The 18,429-nt window shown below is 42.0% G+C and overlaps 1 protein-coding gene across 1 annotated transcript in view; it reads left to right on the forward strand.

Moving 5' to 3' along the window:
- The window catches only part of PGAP1 (post-GPI attachment to proteins inositol deacylase 1), a 2,682,422-nt gene that overhangs the window by 484,307 nt on the left and 2,179,686 nt on the right, over positions 1 to 18,429 (forward strand). The gene's annotated exons all lie outside the window — the stretch shown is intronic.

Genomic DNA, 18,429 nt, shown 5'->3' on the forward strand with positions numbered 1-18,429 from the left:
TTTTTCAGGGACATTGTAAATCAGGGGAGTTTGTCACTCAGTCAGCCTGAGTTTTTGAATGTGTTAAATTGATTAGAATGTTCACTTTTGCTCTTATTCAGTGGAGGGATGATATCTCCTTTCACTAAGTTGTACTGACCTTAGAGTTGATCGTAGTAGTAAACGGGTGCATAAGGATTGTGTGTGAGGGTTGGGATTGCTTCCCACAGAAAACATGTTTTCTTTTTAAGTGAATAGTTGTATTTGGTTATTGGTGTTTTCGAAACCACATTTGTTGTCTGCTTTATATTGACAAGTAGCTGGGGTCCAGGAGCTGTGATCAGTCACATAGTATGCAGATTGTAGCTGTGGAAAATAAAATCAGAACTGTAAGATGTGAAGTTGTTCTGTCTCGCCGTTCATTCTTACTGATGGGTTCGGAGCCGATCCCTCGGCTCCGAGTCGGCCTACTACAAGGCTCGAGGTCTTCAAATAGCTTGAGGCCAAGTCCCTATCCCATGATGCACATAGAGTTACCTCAGCTCTAGTTTGCTGCTGCAACAGATCGGAGCTTCTAGCTAGTTTGGGCGAGTAAAACCTTACTTTTCATTATATTTCAAATATTGTTGATATTTTCTTCCAAAAAAAATTGTTCGTTAGATAGTTAGCCATAGTTTGAAAGGTTTGTGTCTTTATATTTCGCCTGTTTTTCTTAGAAGGCTTAATGATATATTTGATCGTTGATGTCTAAATTTCTGTCAGTGGCTGATGACAACGACAAACACCCTAAGTCAGGGTTTAAAAAATGCTCTAAATGTGGGCAGAAAATGTCTGTCACTGACAGTTGTGTCAATTGTGTTTATTATTTAGGAGCTTTACATTTGCAATAAACCTGCTCCATATGCCATTCCTTTTCTTCTCGAATTCTCCAGGAGAGAAAAAGGAAGCTTATTGATAGGGGTTTGCTGAAACCTTCTTTCCAGGAGGCTTTGAGTGACCAGGATGGATCCAGTAAGTCCTCAAAGTCTTCCAAGACTTCCAATGAATAAAAAAAATCCAAAAAGTCTGTGACATCGGCTCCACAGATCTTGGAACCGAATTTTTGGAGCCGGTTCCCGGTTTTGGAACCGGTATCTGAAATTCCCAAATCTCCAGTATCACAATCGGTACCACCTTCGATCCATTCATCTAGGTCTTCCATGAGCCTCTCTGATTTGGATGTGGATCGTGTGGTGCAGAAGTTTTACAGGCACCGGTCTTTGCAAAATTTTTATCGGCTCTGTCCCAAGTGGCTTCGGAGCCAAAGACCCTTACGCCAGCTTTAACTCTTCCTCCTCTGAGCCATACCGGTCCTTCGGAGCCGGTGGAGTCGGACTTATTGATTGTGGAGCCTTTGGAGCTGACACCTGCTCCAATGTCTTTGTCTCTGTTCACTCTGACGTCCTTGGCACCGATTGAGGACTCTAGGAGGCGACACTCTCTGGTCGGGTCCGGGGAGGATAGTCAGACCAACTTGTCTGTTCCGACCCTGCCTCTTGGGGCTTCGGCTCGGATGAGCTCGGCCCCTACCTCTGGCTCAGAGCCCACTGTCTTGGTGCCAGGGGTATCAACGGTTTCCTCAAAATCACTCAGTTCCTTCGCATCAGAGCAGGGGTGCCTTTGAGCCATGAGGAGAGTTATATCTCCTAAGACATCCTCATCCTCAGGTCTGACTTCTTCCTCCCCTAAAGAGCCTGTGTCTGCTTCTGCTTCACAGATCCTGGCAGAGGATAGAGACCCAGACCCTCAGGAAGCTCCATTGAGTGGTCCATGCTCTTCTAAGACCTCACCAGAAGCTCGCACTGATGAGGTTCCCAGGAAGAGAGTTTGTAAGAGGAAACATCTTAGACTCCCCTCAGGAGTCCCTTACATCTGATACGGACTTGGATGAATCAGAAGGGGGTCCATGGTCCCCCTGTGAGGATATCTCATTTGCTGAGATACTAGAAGTCCTTAGGCAGAGGGGTAACTGGCAATCCACAAACCCTACTGAAGATGAGTCTGTTCTCCTGAAGGCTTTCGAGTCTCAGCCTTCCACCTCTTGGGTGTCTCCGCCCTTCGATGAGCTTATGCAGCTGGTCTCGCGAATGGCTTGGGAATCTTCGGACACCATGGAGCCTGTCCCTAGGAGGCCTAATAAGTTTATCTCTGCTCCCCAAGACAAATATTTTCTAACCAAAGGTGTGCCATTTGATGCCATGGTGGTGGTAGCACCCACCAAAAAGAAAATGTCAGAAACTTCCTCTTCTATCCGTCCTCCCAACAGAGACTCCAGGATCATGGATAGATATGGGAAGTGCACTTTTTGTTCAGCGAATTATGCACTCCGTTCGCTTAACTACTTAACCCATTTCGCGAGACTGCAAAGAGATCTCCTTAAAGAGTTGGGAGATGCTCTTCAGGGTACAGTAGCTGCAGGAGCTTCAGACAGAGTAGCTTCCCAGCTTGCTACCCTCAACTCCATTGTTAACTTGTCCATGCGCCTCATTTCTTATGCAGTTGATGGAACATGTAGGGCAGTGGGTGCAGGAATTGCTCTTAGGAGACACTCCTGGATGTGCTTGTGTTCCTTTGTGGAGCCCTTCAAGTCATCCTTTGTGAATACCCCTTTTGAGGGCTTGTCTCTTTTCGGGCCCAAAGTCAAGGGAACTTTGACCAGGTGTGAGCAGGAAGGAAAGACCGTCTGCCGTTGGAGTCCATTTTTCCACCCCTACCAGACCCTACCCCAAGGGTCAAAGGAGAGGGAAAATGTGGTTCCGAAAAGCCCAAGGAACCTTTCAGGACACATGTGGTGAACCCCTCTCCTGGGGCAGAGGAGGGGGCAATAATGAAAGATGCCACCCTCGCAGCAGAGGGGGTCCGCAAAACCAGAGAGACAAAGATCACTTTTTGGGAAGCCCTACCAATGCTCCTGAAAGGAGGGCCCGACTGTCCTACTCTGGAGGCAGTTGGGGGCAGCTTACCTTTGTACCCAGATGCCTGGCTCAAAATAACAAATGACAACTGGGTACAAAGTATCATTTCCAGGGGATATTTCTTTCCTTTTGCCACACCCCTTCCACCATCTAGGAAAACTCCAGACATTTCACCCAGTTACAGGAAACAAACAACAGTAGAGGTCCTGATGATGCTAAGAAAGAATCATCCAACCAGTCCTAGCAGACCAGACAGGATCCGGAACTTACTCAAGATTATTTTTAGTTCCAAAAAAGACAGGGGTCTGGAGACCTATATTGGACCTCAGCAGGTTAAACAAATCTGTCAAAGAAGAGAAGTTTTGGATGGTAATGCTTCATTCGATACTTCCCTTCTTAGGGAAAGACAATTGGATGTGCTCAATAGATCTCCAGGATGCTTACTACCACATAAAAATGGCTAGACCATCCAGCGATTATCTGTGCTGCCGGCTGGGAGCCAATCGTTACCAGTTTCGAGCCCTGCCCTTTGGTTTCACTACAGCTTTCAGAGTGCAGTGGTCACGGCTCACCTGAGATGTTTAGGATTCCAGGTATTTCCATACCTAGACGATTGGCTCCTCACCGCCACCACCAGGCATCAACTCATTCAAGCCAGGGACTCCACTCTGTCGCTTTGCAGCCAGCTGGGCATTATAAGAAACTCTGAAAAATCTGCCTTGTCGCCATCGCTTCATACCGTTTTTATTGGAGCAGAACTGGACACCACCACGCTGAAGCTTCCAGTAGAAAGAGTCTTACTACTCCGTCAGCAGGTCCGCATTCTCATATCCAAAAACAAGGCTCCAGCATCAGAAGTTCTAAAGTTGTTAGGTATGATGGCAGCTGCAATTCTGCCCTTACCGCTGGGTCATATGCAGATGCGGATACTGCAATGGCTGTTGTTCACTCAATGGTCTTTCCAAGAGATTCCCATGTCTCACCTGATAATGATCACAAACGTCTGCAAAAAGGATAGGATCTTCATTGGTGGTTGACCTCACTTCATGTTACGATAGGACTTACCTTTGTTTTACCCCCACCAGTGGCCACAGTGACCACGGACGCTTCCCTGATAGGGTGGGTGGGGGGCTTTTTCAGGGAAGAAAAGCCCAAGGCACGTGGACCGATCAAGAGATACTTCTGCATATCATTGTCTTAAAGATGAGAGCAGTACTCTTGGCATTGCAGTACTTCCAGGACACTCTTCCTTTGTGTACGATTGCGATTCAGACAGACAACATGTTAGTGGTCTGGTACTTGAACAAACAAGGAGGAACCAGGTCATATCCCCTTTGTTACTAGTCCCTAAGAGTATGACAGTGGGCTATATCCAGCTAGCGCTTTCTGTTAGCAACACACATACCGGGGAAATCCAACATGATAGCAGACAAGCTAAGCAGAGCAATTTTCTTGCCTCACGAGTGGTCCCTCAAGAAAGAAATAGCGGGCAGGATATTCCACAGGTGGGGCCAGCCTTGCTGCAACCTTTTTGCCAATCACATGAACACAAAATGCAGAATTCACTTTGCCCTGATTCCCCCTCTGAGAGAAGCCCCAAGGGACGCACTCATACATGATTGGCCTCCGGGTCTCCTTTATGCATTTCCACCAATCCCGTTGATACCCAAGGTACTACAGAAAGCCATAGCCCTGGGAAGGACCATTATTCTAATAGCCCCTGATTGGCCTCGTCAGATTTGGTTCCCCTTCCTTCAACTTCATCTTTTGGAGGACCCTTGGATTCTGGACCCAGTTCCGGACTTTCTGACGCACTCGTCGAGGGAACTTCATCCCTCTCTGCAGTCCCTGAAGCTGACAGCTTGGCTGCTCCAATTCCCATCATAGCCAGGTTCCATAACCTTTCCAATGAGCCTAAGCAAATTCTCTTATCCTCTCATAAATCTTCTACGAGGAAGCTATACCTTAGCAAATGGAAAAAAATTTCAATATGGGCCTCTAAAAACAATATCGATCCTTACCAAGCCCCTATGACCTCCATTTTAGAATTCTTGACTATGATTTTCAACAAAGGAGCTGCAGCAGCAACAGTTCGTATTCAACTTGCTGCCATTTCTAATTTTTATCTTGGATTTGAGGGAATGAATATTATGTCACACAAATTATCCAAAGCCTTTCTCAAAGGGACTTTTCATCTCAGACCACCTGTGAAATCTCTCTATTTCCCATGGAATCTAAATTTTATGCTTTCCCGCATTATTCTTCCTCCATTTGAACCAGATTCCTCATGTGACCTCAAATTTTTGTCATGGAAGACTATTTTTTAGTAGCTATTACTTCTGCCCGCTGAGTGTCAGAGCTTCAAGCGTTGTCCATTAAACCTCCTTATTTGATTTTCCATGCTGACAGAGTCTCACTTCTAACAAACCCCTCCTTTTTGCTTTGGGTTTGCACTTGAAACTAATCTTAATCAAATTATTGATTTGCCAGTTTTCTTCCCCAATCACTCCAACAGTCTAGAATACATGTTGCACAAACTTGATGTTCACAGACAGCTCCGATTTTACTTGGATAGAACAAAAGATTTTAGGAAATCGGAACAGCTTTTTGTTTCCTTTATAGACTCAAGGAAAGGTATGCCAGTGGCTAAAACAACTTTGTCTAAATGGTTATCTGATTGTATCACATTTGCTTATTCAGCTGCCAATATGCCATTTACAACACAAAATTAAATCTCCCCACTCAGCCAGAGCAGATATCCTTCAAGAATGCAACTGCAGTCATAACATATGGGTTGTCCTGCCTCAGGCAGCCCTCGGTCGGCCGAATTCCAAAGTCTGGGTCCGGCGTCGGCTGGTGTCGCCTCCTCTCCGACATCACAACGGCTGGAGTATAAAGGCATCGGCCGACGCCATCTTCTTCAGTCTTTCTTGCCGCACAGTGCCCGAAGCAGAAGCAGTTCGCAAGTGCCGGTCGGTCAGCTCATGTGTTTTCAGTACCGAAGTCATCTAAAAGCTAAGTACCCCGTTGGGGAACATTTTTTCTTGCCTCAGCCGATGTCAGAACAAATTGAGAAAGTTAATAATTGTTTGTCTTGTGGTAAACAAATACCTCATAAGGACTTCCATTCTTACTGTCTTCCTTGCCTAGGCCCAGACCACGACGTCTCGGCCTGTGCTGCCTGTTCTTGCTTTAATAAGTGCACTCTCAGGCGCCGGGCAGAATTTGCTGAAGACTTTTTTGGCGAATCCTTCGCATATACCATGCCGTCGGATCAACCGACAGCTCAATCTTCCAAAAAACGGAAGGACTGGGACCGGCATCCTCGGCCCGCGTCCTCTACCGATACTACTCCTAGACCCTCCGCTAGTGCTTCGGTCCCTGCGGAAGCGGTAATTCAGCCGCTCCAGGCCGTCGACACAGCGCTAACTAGTCCTTCGGTCCCGGAGACCTCTCTGGTGCCGGTTGTTGATTTTCCTCTGGATACCGAAGTTCTTGATTTACCCGACACCATTCCGGTGGACAAGGTCACTCCTGCACGTGGGGCTGCTAGGCCTCCTGTATCTATGTCCATCAAGGCCTTTGCAAGTGCTAAGGCCGCCAGCCAGGCCAAGGCCCATCCTAAACCTGCTGTCCAGGCCCCCTCTTCTGATAAACAGATTATGTCTCTTGCTGCAGACCTTATTTCCCTTATCAGGGGGTCTCAGCCTCACCCAGACAGAGGTTCTCAGCCTCCTGCAGAGAAAAGGCCTAGAACTGAGCAGACTGAAAACCTCTCTTCAGATGAGGCCTCTGGGGATTCTGAGCATTCAGATATTCAAGAAGAATCCTTCCAGACCTATGAGGACTCTGATGCTGAGGAATCAGTTCCCTCTGCCTCTCCTCCAGAGGATTTCTCTTTTGGTGAAGTCCTGCACTCAATGAGGGAACATTTCCAATGGCAGGGTCAGGAATTCTCTGATTCCAGGAAAAGGCCTGCATCTTCCTAAAGCTTCCCCAGCACAGACCTTTAGCTATTCCTCCTGTGATGGATGTTTTGGATGATGTTTTCTCCGATTCTAGTGCTAACCCTGACTCTCTCCCCCCTGCTCCTGTCAAGCCAGACAGATATTACAGAGTCCCTGACACTCACAAACATCTCTTTAAGGCCCACACCGTGGATTTAGAAACTATTTCACAGGGTCCCAAGGAGTGGCTACCTCCACTGCCAAGAATCCTTTGCCAGCGGATAGGGAAGCCAGGTCTATGGAGAGATGGGGTAAAAAAGTTTATACCTCTACCACCCTAGCCATGAGGTCTCTTAACTGCCTTTTTCATATGTTTCAGTACCAGGATTTTTTACTGGATGATTTACAGAAAAAGTTAGCCTCTCCTGAGCCTATTGACAGAAAGGCATTGCAGGATCACATACATAACACTCAGCAGGTTAACAATCATTTTCTTCAGTGTGGTTATGATGCATTGGAAGCTTCATGTAGGGCAGCTATGACTGGGGCTGTGATACGTAGACATGCTTGGTTAAAAGATCAGCCACTGCCAGACCATGTCAAAGTAAAGTTACTTGATGCACCTCTGGAAAAACAGAAGCTTTTTGGCGCTAATGCACAAGATGTGTTGAAGTCCATTGAGGAAAAAGCTAAGTCAGTACAGACAGTCAAGGATTTCCTCCAGGTTCAGCCACCCAGATTCAGTAGAAACTGGCCTTTAAAGAATTGGTCCTTCCCAGACTCGGACAAGTTTCAAAGGGGAAAGAACAGGCGTGGCCGAGGCAGAGGCCAATACTGAGGCTCCTACAGGGGATGCCAATGGCAACCTGCAAATCAAAGAATTGCTGCAGCCAGTCCAGCTGCACCACAAGGACAATCACAATGACTTGACTTTCATACCGCCTACAAGGGCTCAGAGAGAAGCACCCTTGGGTGGAAAATTATCCTTATTCTTAAAGAACTGGCATATCTTAACCAAGGACAGTTGGATTCTGGATTTAATAGACAAGGGTTACAGATTCCACTTCCATACTTTACCTACAAGACAAGGCATGCCAAACCTGCTGCACCATCAAAGGGCAGAGGCACTCATTCAAGTTTCAAAGCTATTAAGTATAAAAGCAATAGAAAAGGTACCTCCCCAGGAACAAGGCCAGGGATTCTATTCAAGACTGTTCCTTGTTCCAAGGAAGGAAAACAAATGGAGGCCTATACTGGACTTGTCTACTATAAATACCTTTCTCATTGTGCCAAAGTTCAAAATGCTGACGTTACAGCAACTCCTTCCCATGCTGGGCAAGGGGTCTTGGCTGGTCACTCTGGACCTCAAGGAGGCATACCTGCATGTCCCAATCAGACAAAGCTGCAGAAGATACCTCAGATTTCTTGCAGGGACAGAGCACTATCAATTCTCAGCATTGCCGTTTGGCTTATCTACTGTGCCCAGAGTGTTCACGAAATGCCTGGCATCAGTAGTGGCACACTGCAGACTCCAGGGAATTCAAATATACCCCTACCTGGACGACTGCCTCATACAAGCAGACAACAGACAAACCTTAATAAAAAACTTGGACTATGTCATGCAATTACTACAGGCCTTGGGATACACAGTCAACGTTCAGAAATCAAGGCTACTGCCATCCCAACAGATTATTTTCCTAGGAGCCAAACTGGACACACAAACACAAATGGCCTACCTCACAGAGGAAAAACAACAGCAGTTACCAGAGTACTTCAAAGGCCTAGCACAGCTCTCCCAGCTGACTGCAAGGAAACTCCTGCAGGCCCTGGGGTTCATGGCATCATGCATTCTTCTGATACCTTTGGCAAGACTTCATATGAGAAAGCTGCAATGGTATTTGAAAAGCTTATGGTCTCAACACAGCCAAAGCCTAGAGGACGTAATCCCACTTATTTCATGTCTGCAAAAGGAATTCTTGTGGTGGGCTCAAGCAAGTCAATTAAACAAATGCATGTCTTTCAACAGACCTCAAGCAGGTCAAATAATTACAACAGACGCCTCAGATCATGGATGGGGGGTGCACATGGAGGGCAGATGCGTTCAAGGTCAATGGACACCAAAGGAAAGACATCTGCACATAAACCAAAAAGAGATGCTGGCAGTGATACATGCAATCGAGAGTGTAGAAAAATCACTGCAGCAAGGACATTTACTAATAAGCAAAAAACGGAGGATGCAAAACAAACCAGTAAGCAGAAACAAAGCACCCTGAACCACTGCTAGGTAGGCACACAAATTTATTAAGCCGAACAGTTCACTCGAAAAAATAACGCTGAATCAAATCACCATACGCTGGCCCACAACTTCATCAGATTACACTAGTACATTCAATTAACTGCTTTTATATACTCATCCAACTTTTAAAAAACAGCCAGTAAAAACAATCATTGTACATTGAAATGCATTGAGTTACTGCCCTCTACTGACAAGGAGGATTATTACACATTAATGTCACAATTTTGCTGATCTCATTTTAATACAGGGCAAGTGAGATCATGATTTAAACCAGGGAATTTACTGGCCCAACACCACTTGCCAGTATAATTCCCTGTATTCAACTAAAGTCTCCCACATACCGCCCCTGGGGTCCTTTGGCACAACCTCTAATATAAAAACTGAAATTCAGCTTCAGGACAAGTTTTTGTGTGTTTGTACAGAGAATTTGTTTCACATTTTATACGAATATCATAGGTGTGCTCATAAATTCTCTGCTTAACCTTTCTTTCACTTGCCAATGTAAAAAGCATTACATTTTTTACATAACCCAACATAAATAATCCCTTTTGTGTTGCAATTCGCAAAAGTTTTTAAAGTTAAAATTTTGTTATTTCTGGCAGGTAAAGTAATGGTATCCCCAGTAATCAAATAAGAACAATAATTACAAGCACCACATTTAAATACACCAGCTTTTTTGTTTGTACCTGCTAACCTTGAATTCCCTTTACTACCTCTTTCAAATATATCCTTCAGGGTATTCCCTTTCCTATAAATGTGTTTTATTTCACCCTGGAAAATGTGATTTAAGTCAGAAACTTTAGAAAAGTTAATCCACTCTTTGTCAAAAATTCTTTTGATCACACCAGCTTGTCCATCATATGTGGTAATGATACCTGATACGAATTCATTATTTAACCCATCTACTTTCTTGTTTGTGACTTGTTGAGTTGCACCATCTTCAATTTTACCCAATACAGGGGCAAACCTTCCCTTCCTCCCATCACTGACTTCTTTGGAAACTCTATCAATGAGCTCTTCCGGGTAGCCTCTATTCAGGAACATGTTTCTCAGGTTTTTACATTCGTTACCATAACATGCATCATCAGAAGTCATTCTACACAAGCACAAATTGCCCTTTATAACACTCCTTTTCTGGTGTGCGAACTTGAGTAGTGCAGATAAGAATTAGAAAAGGTCTCTTTTCTATAAATTCTAGACTCAAAGCCATACTCAGTTTTAGATATGTTAACATCAAGGTATTTCAATTCATCAGTAGTAAATTTGTGAGTGAATTTTAAAAATTCTGTGGTACCATTTAGGTATTCCACAAAGCTACCAAATTCATCTTGAGTGCCTGCCCATAAGAAACACAAGTCGTCCAGAAATCTACCATACAACTTCCATAAACTACTATATTCTGAATTCAGTACAAACTTATTCTCCCAGAAGGACATTATAGTGTTAGCATAAGTGGGAGCACAGTGTGCCCCATCGCCACACCTTTAGTTTGTCGAAAATACTGCCTGAAAGAATATAAAATTATTCTTTAGGACAATCTCCATTAATAACAAAACAGTTCTGAACTCATTGTGCCCTAGTAGTTTGATTCAAGTAGCATTTCTTCGAACCATTCAAGGCCTACATCATGGGGTATACTTGTAAATAAGTCAATCACATCCAAGGTACCAAACCCTTTTGTTTCATTTGCAAGTGATTCATTTAGTTTTCCTAAGAAATGCCAGGAATCTTTTAAAATAACATTGTTGTCACAAACAAGCTTTTTATCTTCTGGTCAATGTACTTGGCCAAAGGTGCAGTGACCAACCTTCGCTGAAACTATCACTCTCAAAGGTGGGTCACTTTCATCTTTATGCACCTTTGGTATCCCAAATATGGAGGGTATTCTCGGTTTGTCTACATGCAAATATTTAAAAGTACTCATGTCAATAACTCCATCCATTAATAAGTCATTTAAAATAACATAAATTCGCTTGTAGGCAATATTAATTTCATTCAAGGATATTCTGGTGTATTTGGTATTGTCATTTAATATGTCAAACATTTTGCTCTCATAATTAATGGCATCCATAAGCACAACCCCCCGCCTTATCGGGCTTCATAATTCTTATATTCTTGTTCTCACTTAATGATTTCAAAGTTTTCAACTCTGGGTCTGTTAAATTAGACTGCACTTTGTGACAACTCAGAATTTTCCTAAGCTCATGTTCCAAGCTCAATTCAAAGTTTCTTAGCTGAGGGTGTGTTGGGGATTAAAGGTGCTCTTACGTCAATTCTACATTGTTCATGTTGACACTATTTCCTTTAAAATATAATTCTAAGTTTTTCTTCCTAATAAATAATTTAATATCAATTAAAACTTTAAAAATATTTGTTTTCTCTAGGTATAAAACCAAAACCTTTGTCAATAGTTCAAAATGACTACTGTTAATTGCTACATCTGTGTAATTGAAAATATTAAAATCATTATAACTGTATTTAAAACCACAGTTTGTAATTATTCCCAGACTGGTCGTCTCCTTTCCTGAGCTCCCCAGTTTCTGGTTTTGTAGTTTTGAATTGTAAATAACAGGTTCCTGTGCATAAGTCTCTCAGACCCTTTAAAGGTGGAAATGCAGCATCATAATCATTCTCTAAAGGCAATTCATTGTCAGAAATGTCATTGTTAGGTTCTCTGTAGTGATTAATGTCATAATTTCTAACATTTCTCACCCAATTCTTAGGCTTCGGTATTGTTTCTTTGTTTTGTATTCATTTAAATCTCTCTCAATCTTGTTTAATTTTCTGTTTTAACCTCCAAACATTTACTTTCTAAATTATTTAATAGTTTATGATATTTGCTTCTCTCTTCGTCCACTGTAAATAGTAAATCGTGAGTAATATCCTTGTTTATACATTCTACAGTTTCTTGCAACTTCTTTATTTCTACCTCATTGTTTTTAATGATAGCCCTCATTATATCAAAACCACAATTATCAAAAGCCTCTATTAGTTCAAAATAAAACTCTGTACCTTCCACAACCTTGTTAGGGTATTTGCATACCCTAAGCCCCTTGGGCACAATTTTCTGTTCTAAACAATACTTTAAATAAGTGTTATCCATTTCTAACATTTTACATTTGTATAAAAAATAGTCCAGGTCATCAAGCTTTTGAGAAAAAGTTCCTTGTAGTTTATCATTAGTGTTGTTTTTGCTAGCAAAATCATAAACAACATTGAATAAGTCACTGAAATGTCTTTTTGTACCTGTAGAGTTAAAACTACCACCAGGGCCAAAACGAACTCCTTCACCCATTTTTCTAACATTGTTAGGCTGCTCAGATTGTCCGTGGTCGGTTTCTTCAAGCAAAATCCGAGGGAAACCATCCAGACTGCTGGATCCTGCTCCATTTCGTCTTTCTACATCTCTGGAATCATTTTCCTCACCAACAGCCCGCTCTCGCCTCAACACTCCGATGCACTTCCTGGTTTCCTGGTTCCAATACAGACGTCAATACAGAGGCCAAAGATTGGCTGACTGGGGTCAAAAGCCCCACAAGTTGAGTGAGCTGTCCGATAAGCTTCCTGAGCTCACCGACTTCATTAGTCTTTGCTCCATTGCCTGCCACACTCCCAGCAGGTGATTCCATCCCAAAGTTACTAGTAACCAAAAAACGGAGGATGCAAAACAAACCAGTAAGCAGAAACAAAGCACCCTGAACCACTGCTAGGTAGGCACACAAATTTATTAAGCGAACAGTTCACTCGAAAAATAACGCTGAATCAAATCACCATACGTTTTCGTCCACAACTTCATCAGATTACACTAGTACATTCAATTAACTGCTTTTATATACTCATCCAACTTTTAAAAAACAGCCAGTAAAAACAATCATTGTACATTGAAATGCATTGAGTTACTGCCTCTACTGACAAGGAGGATTATTACACATTAATGTCACAATTTTGCTGATCTCATTTTTAATACAGGGCAAGTGAGATCATGTCATTTAAACCAGGAATTTACTGGCCTCCAACACCACTTGCCAGTATAATTCCCTGTATTCAACTAAAGTCTCCCACATACCCCTGGGTCCTTTGGCACAACCTCTAATATAAAAACTGAAATTCAGCTTCAGGACAAGTTTTTGTGTGTTTGTACAGAGAATTTGTTTCACATTTTATGAATATCATAGGTGTGCTCATAAATTCTCTGCTTAACCTTTCTTTCACTCTTGCCAATGTAAAAGCATTACATTTTTACATAACCCAACATAAATAATCCCTTTTGTGTTGCAATTCAAAGTTTTTAAAGTTAAAATTTTGTTATTCCTGGCAGGTAAAGTAATGGTATCCCCAGTAATCAAATAAGAACAATAATTACAAGCACCACATTTAAATACACCAGCTTTTTGTTTGTACCTGCTAACCTTGAATTCCCTTTACTACCTCTTTCAAATATATCCTTCAGGTATTCTTTCCTATAAATGTGTTTTATTTCACCCTGGAAATGTGATTTAAGTCAGAAACTTTAGAAAAGTTAATCCACTCTTTGTCAAAATTCTTTTGATCACACCAGCTTGTCCATCATATGTGGTAATGATACCTGATACAATTCATTATTTAACCCATCTACTTTCTTGTTTGTGACTTGTTGAGTTGCACCATCTTCAATTTTACCCAATACAGGGCAAACCTTCCTTCCTCCCATCACTGACTTCTTTGGAAACTCTATCAATGAGCTCTTCGGTAGCCTCTATTCAGGAACATGTTTCTCAGGTTTTTACATTCGTTACCATAACATGCATCATCAGAAGTCATTCTACACAAGCGCAAATTGCCCTTTTATAACACTCCTTTTCTGGTGTGGGGGTGCGAACTTGAGTAGTGCAGATAAGAATTAGAAAAGGTCTCTTTTCTATAAATTCTAGACTCAAAGCCATACTCAGTTTTAGATATGTTAACATCAAGGTATTTCAATTCATCAGTAGTAAATTTGTGAGTGAATTTTAAAATTCTGTGGTACCATTTAGGTATTCCACAAAGCTACCAAATTCATCTTGAGTGCCTGCCCATAAGAAACACAAGTCGTCCAGAAATCTACCATACAACTTCCATAAACTACTATATTCTGAATTCAGTACAAACTTATTCTCCCAGAAGGACATTATAGTGTTAGCATAAGTGGGCACAGTGTGCCCCATCGCCACACCTTTAGTTTGTCGAAAATACTGCCCTGAAAGAATATAAAATTATTCTTTAGGACAATCTCCATTAATAACAAAACAGTTCTGAACTCATTGTGCCCTAGTAGTTTGGATTCAAGTAGCATTTCTTGAACCATTCAAGGCCTACATCATGGGGTATACTTGTAAATAAGTCAATCACATCCAAGGTACCAAACCCTTTGTTTCATTTGCAAGTGATTCATTTAGTTTTCCTAAGAAATGCCAGGAATCTTTTAAAATAACATTGTTGTCACAAACAAGCTTTTTATCTTCTGGTCAATGTACTTGGCCAAAGGTGCAGTGACCGAACCTTGCTGAAACTATCACTCTCAAAGGTGGGTCACTTTCATCTTTATGCACCTTTGGTATCCCAAATATGGAGGGTATTCTCGGTTTGTCTACATGCAAATATTTAAAAGTACTCATGTCAATAACTCCATCCATTAATAAGTCATTTAAAATAACATAAATTCGCTTGTAGGCAATATTAATTTCATTCAAGGATATTCTGGTGTATTTGGTATTGTCATTTAATATGTCAAACATTTTGCTCTCATAATTAATGGCATCCATAAGCACAAGTATACCCCATGATGTAGGCCTTGAATGGTTCGAAGAAATGCTACTTGAATCCAAACTACTAGGGCACAATGAGTTCAGAACTGTTTTGTTATTAATGGAGATTGTCCTAAAGAATAATTTTATATTCTTTCAGGGCGATTTTCGACAAACTAAAGGTGTGGCGCACACTGTGCTCCCACTTATGCTAACACTATAATGTCCTTCTGGGAGAATAAGTTTGTACTGAATTCAGAATATAGTAGTTTATGGAAGTTGTATGGTAGATTTCTGGACAATTTGTGTTTCTTATGGGCAGGCACTCAAGATGAATTTGGTAGCTTTGTGGAATACCTAAATGGTACCACAGAATTTTTAAAATTCACTCACAAATTTACTACTGATGAATTGAAATACCTTGATGTTAACATATCTAAAACTGAGTATGGCTTTGAGTCTAGAATTTATAGAAAGAGACCTTTTCTAATTCTTATCTGCACTACTCAAGTTCGCACCACACCAGAAAAGGAGTGTTATAAAGGGCAATTTGTGCGCTTGTGTAGAATGACTTCTGATGATGCATGTTATGGTAACGAATGTAAAAACCTGAGAAACATGTTCCTGAATAGAGGCTACCCGGAAGAGCTCATTGATAGAGTTTCCAAAGAAGTCAGTGATGGAGGAAGGAAGGTTTGCCCTGTATTGGGTAAAATTGAAGATGGTGCAACTCAACAAGTCACAAACAAGAAAGTAGATGGGTTAAATAATGAATTCATCAGGTATCATTACCACATATGATGGACAAGCTGGTGTGATCAAAAGAATTTTGACAAAGAGTGGATTAACTTTTCTAAAGTTTCTGACTTAAATCACATTTTCCAGGGTGAAATAAAACACATTTATAGGAAAGGGAATACCCTGAAGGATATATTTGAAAGAGGTAGTAAAGGGAATTCAAGGTTAGCAGGTACAAACAAAAAGCTGGTGTATTTAAATGTGGTGCTTGTAATTATTGTTCTTATTTGATTACTGGGGATACCATTACTTTACCTGCCAGAAATAACAAAATTTTAACTTTAAAAACTTTTTATGAATTGCAACACAAAAGGGATTATTTATGTTGGGTTATGTAAAAATGTAATGCTTTTACATTGGCAAGAGTGAAAGAAAGGTTACAGAGAATTTATGAGCACACCTATGATATTCAGATAAAATGTGAAACAAATTCTCTGTACAAACACACAAAAACTTGTCCTGAAGCTGAATTTCAGTTTTTATATTAGAGGTTGTGCCAAAGGACCCCAGGGCGGTATGTGGAGACTTGTTGAATACAGGAATTATACTGGCAAGTGGTGTTGGAGGCCAGTAAATTCTGGTTTAAATGACATGATCTCACTTGCCCCTGTATTAAAAATGAGATCAGCAAAATTGTGACATTAATGTGTAATAATCCTCCTTGTCAGTAGAGGGCAGTAACTCAATGCATTTCAATGTACAATGATTGTTTTACTGGCTGTTTAAAAGTTGGATGAGTATATAAAAGCAGTTAATTGAATGTACTAGTGTAATCTGATGAAGTTGTGGACGAAAACGTATGGTGATTTGATTCAGCGTTATTTTTTCGAGTGAACTGTTCGGCTTAATAAATTTGTGTGCCTACCTAGCAGTGGTTCAGGGTGCTTTGTTTCTATTTACTAATAAGGACAGACAACACCATTGTCATGTGGTATATAAACAAGCAGGGAGGGACTCATTCATACCCCCTCTGCAGACTAACAATGATTCTCTGGGGAAAAAGCACTGAGTCTGAAGATACACCTGCAATCCCAGTTTGTGCCAGGCAAGCACAATGTACTGGCGGACAAGCTGAGCAGAAATTTCTTGGATCCACACGAATGGATGCTGCATCCCCACATTTTCTCACAAATAACAAAGACATGGGGAAGACCGGACATAGATCTATTTGCGTCTCACACGAATCATCACCTGGAAAAGTTCTGTACCAGGACCCACCATGCACTAGCCTGGACAACGGATGCTCTCTCCTTCAGCTGGAATTCCCTAAAAATTTATGCATTTCCTCCTCTGCCACTGTTGACCAAGGTGATCCTGAAGATCAAAGCAGAACAACCAACAGGCATTTTGATAGCTCCAGACTGGCCAAAGCAACACTGGTACCCATTGCTGTTGAGCATAACTCGGACCAAACCGTGGCCTCTGCCCCTATGGCCCCTGCTCCTAACACAACACAACTACAGGACTGTTCACCAAAACCTGAAAACATTACATCTGACAGTCTGGAGGTTACTTTAACTCCTTCCGCTTCCAATCTTTCCAAGGCAGTTCAGGACATCTTATTGGAAGCACGCAGACCATCCACCAGAAAAGCCTATTCAGCCAAGTGGAAGAGATTCAGCATCTGGGCTGCCAACAGGGGTCAGAACGCAACAGTACTGAGTATACCTCAGATATTGGAATACTTGGCAGAAATGTTTCATTCTGGACTCTCATATTCTTCCATAAAGATTCATGCCTCGGCAATCTCAGCAAGATACAGTTGTGATCCACCAGTGTTCTCACATCCTTTGCTAAGACAGTTCCTGAGAGGGACAAAGAATATCAAGCCTCCCAGAAAACAACCAGTACCTGCATGGGACCTCAATTTTGTACTGGAAAAATGATCTCTGCCTCCCTTTGAGCCAGCAGCAACCTCGGAGATGCAATTTCTATCATGGAAAACGGTTTTTCTATTGGCAGTCACATCAGCAGTAAGAGTCTCGGAGATACAGGCACTCATGGCAGTGCCTCCTTTCCTCATTTTCCATCAGGACAGAGTCTCTCTAAGAACAAATCCTTCTTTCATGCCAAAGGTGATTTCCAGGGTGTCCCTAAATCAAGCTATTCACCTTCCTACTTTCTTCCCCACTCCTCAAAATAGAGGGGAAAGACTGCTGCATACCTTGGACATACACAGGCAACTACGCTACTACTTGGACAGAACTAAGGCCACCAGAAAGTCTGACCAGCTGTTTGTAGCCTATGTTGCTGGAATACAAGGAAAAGCAATCTCCAAGCAAACAATTTCAAAATGGATTGGACACTGCATCAGATTCTGCTATTCTTACCATGGAAAAAGTGTGCCAGCCAATATTAGGCCACATTCCACCAGAGCTATAGCCACATCCACAGCTTTCCTAAGAGGAGTGGCTACAAAGGACATTCTAGAGGCTGCTACATGGAGCTCCGTGCATACATTTACCAAACACTACAACCTGCCTTTATACTCCAGATCCCGAGCAGGCTTTGCTTCGGCAGTCCTGCAGGGCATTTTAGCTACACCATCTTTTTCTTAGCTCCATCCACCCCCAGCTTGGCTATGGTATTCAACCCATATGTTATGACTGCAGTTGCATTCTTGAAGGACATAGTACAGTTTGTACCTACCATAAATGTAGATGTCCGATAGATATGCAACTGCAGTCGGATTT

Source organism: Protopterus annectens, chromosome 2.part0, assembly GCF_019279795.1.
Source record: "Protopterus annectens isolate FY-2018-M chromosome 2.part0, PAN1.0, whole genome shotgun sequence".
NCBI lineage: Eukaryota > Metazoa > Chordata > Ceratodontiformes > Protopteridae > Protopterus > Protopterus annectens.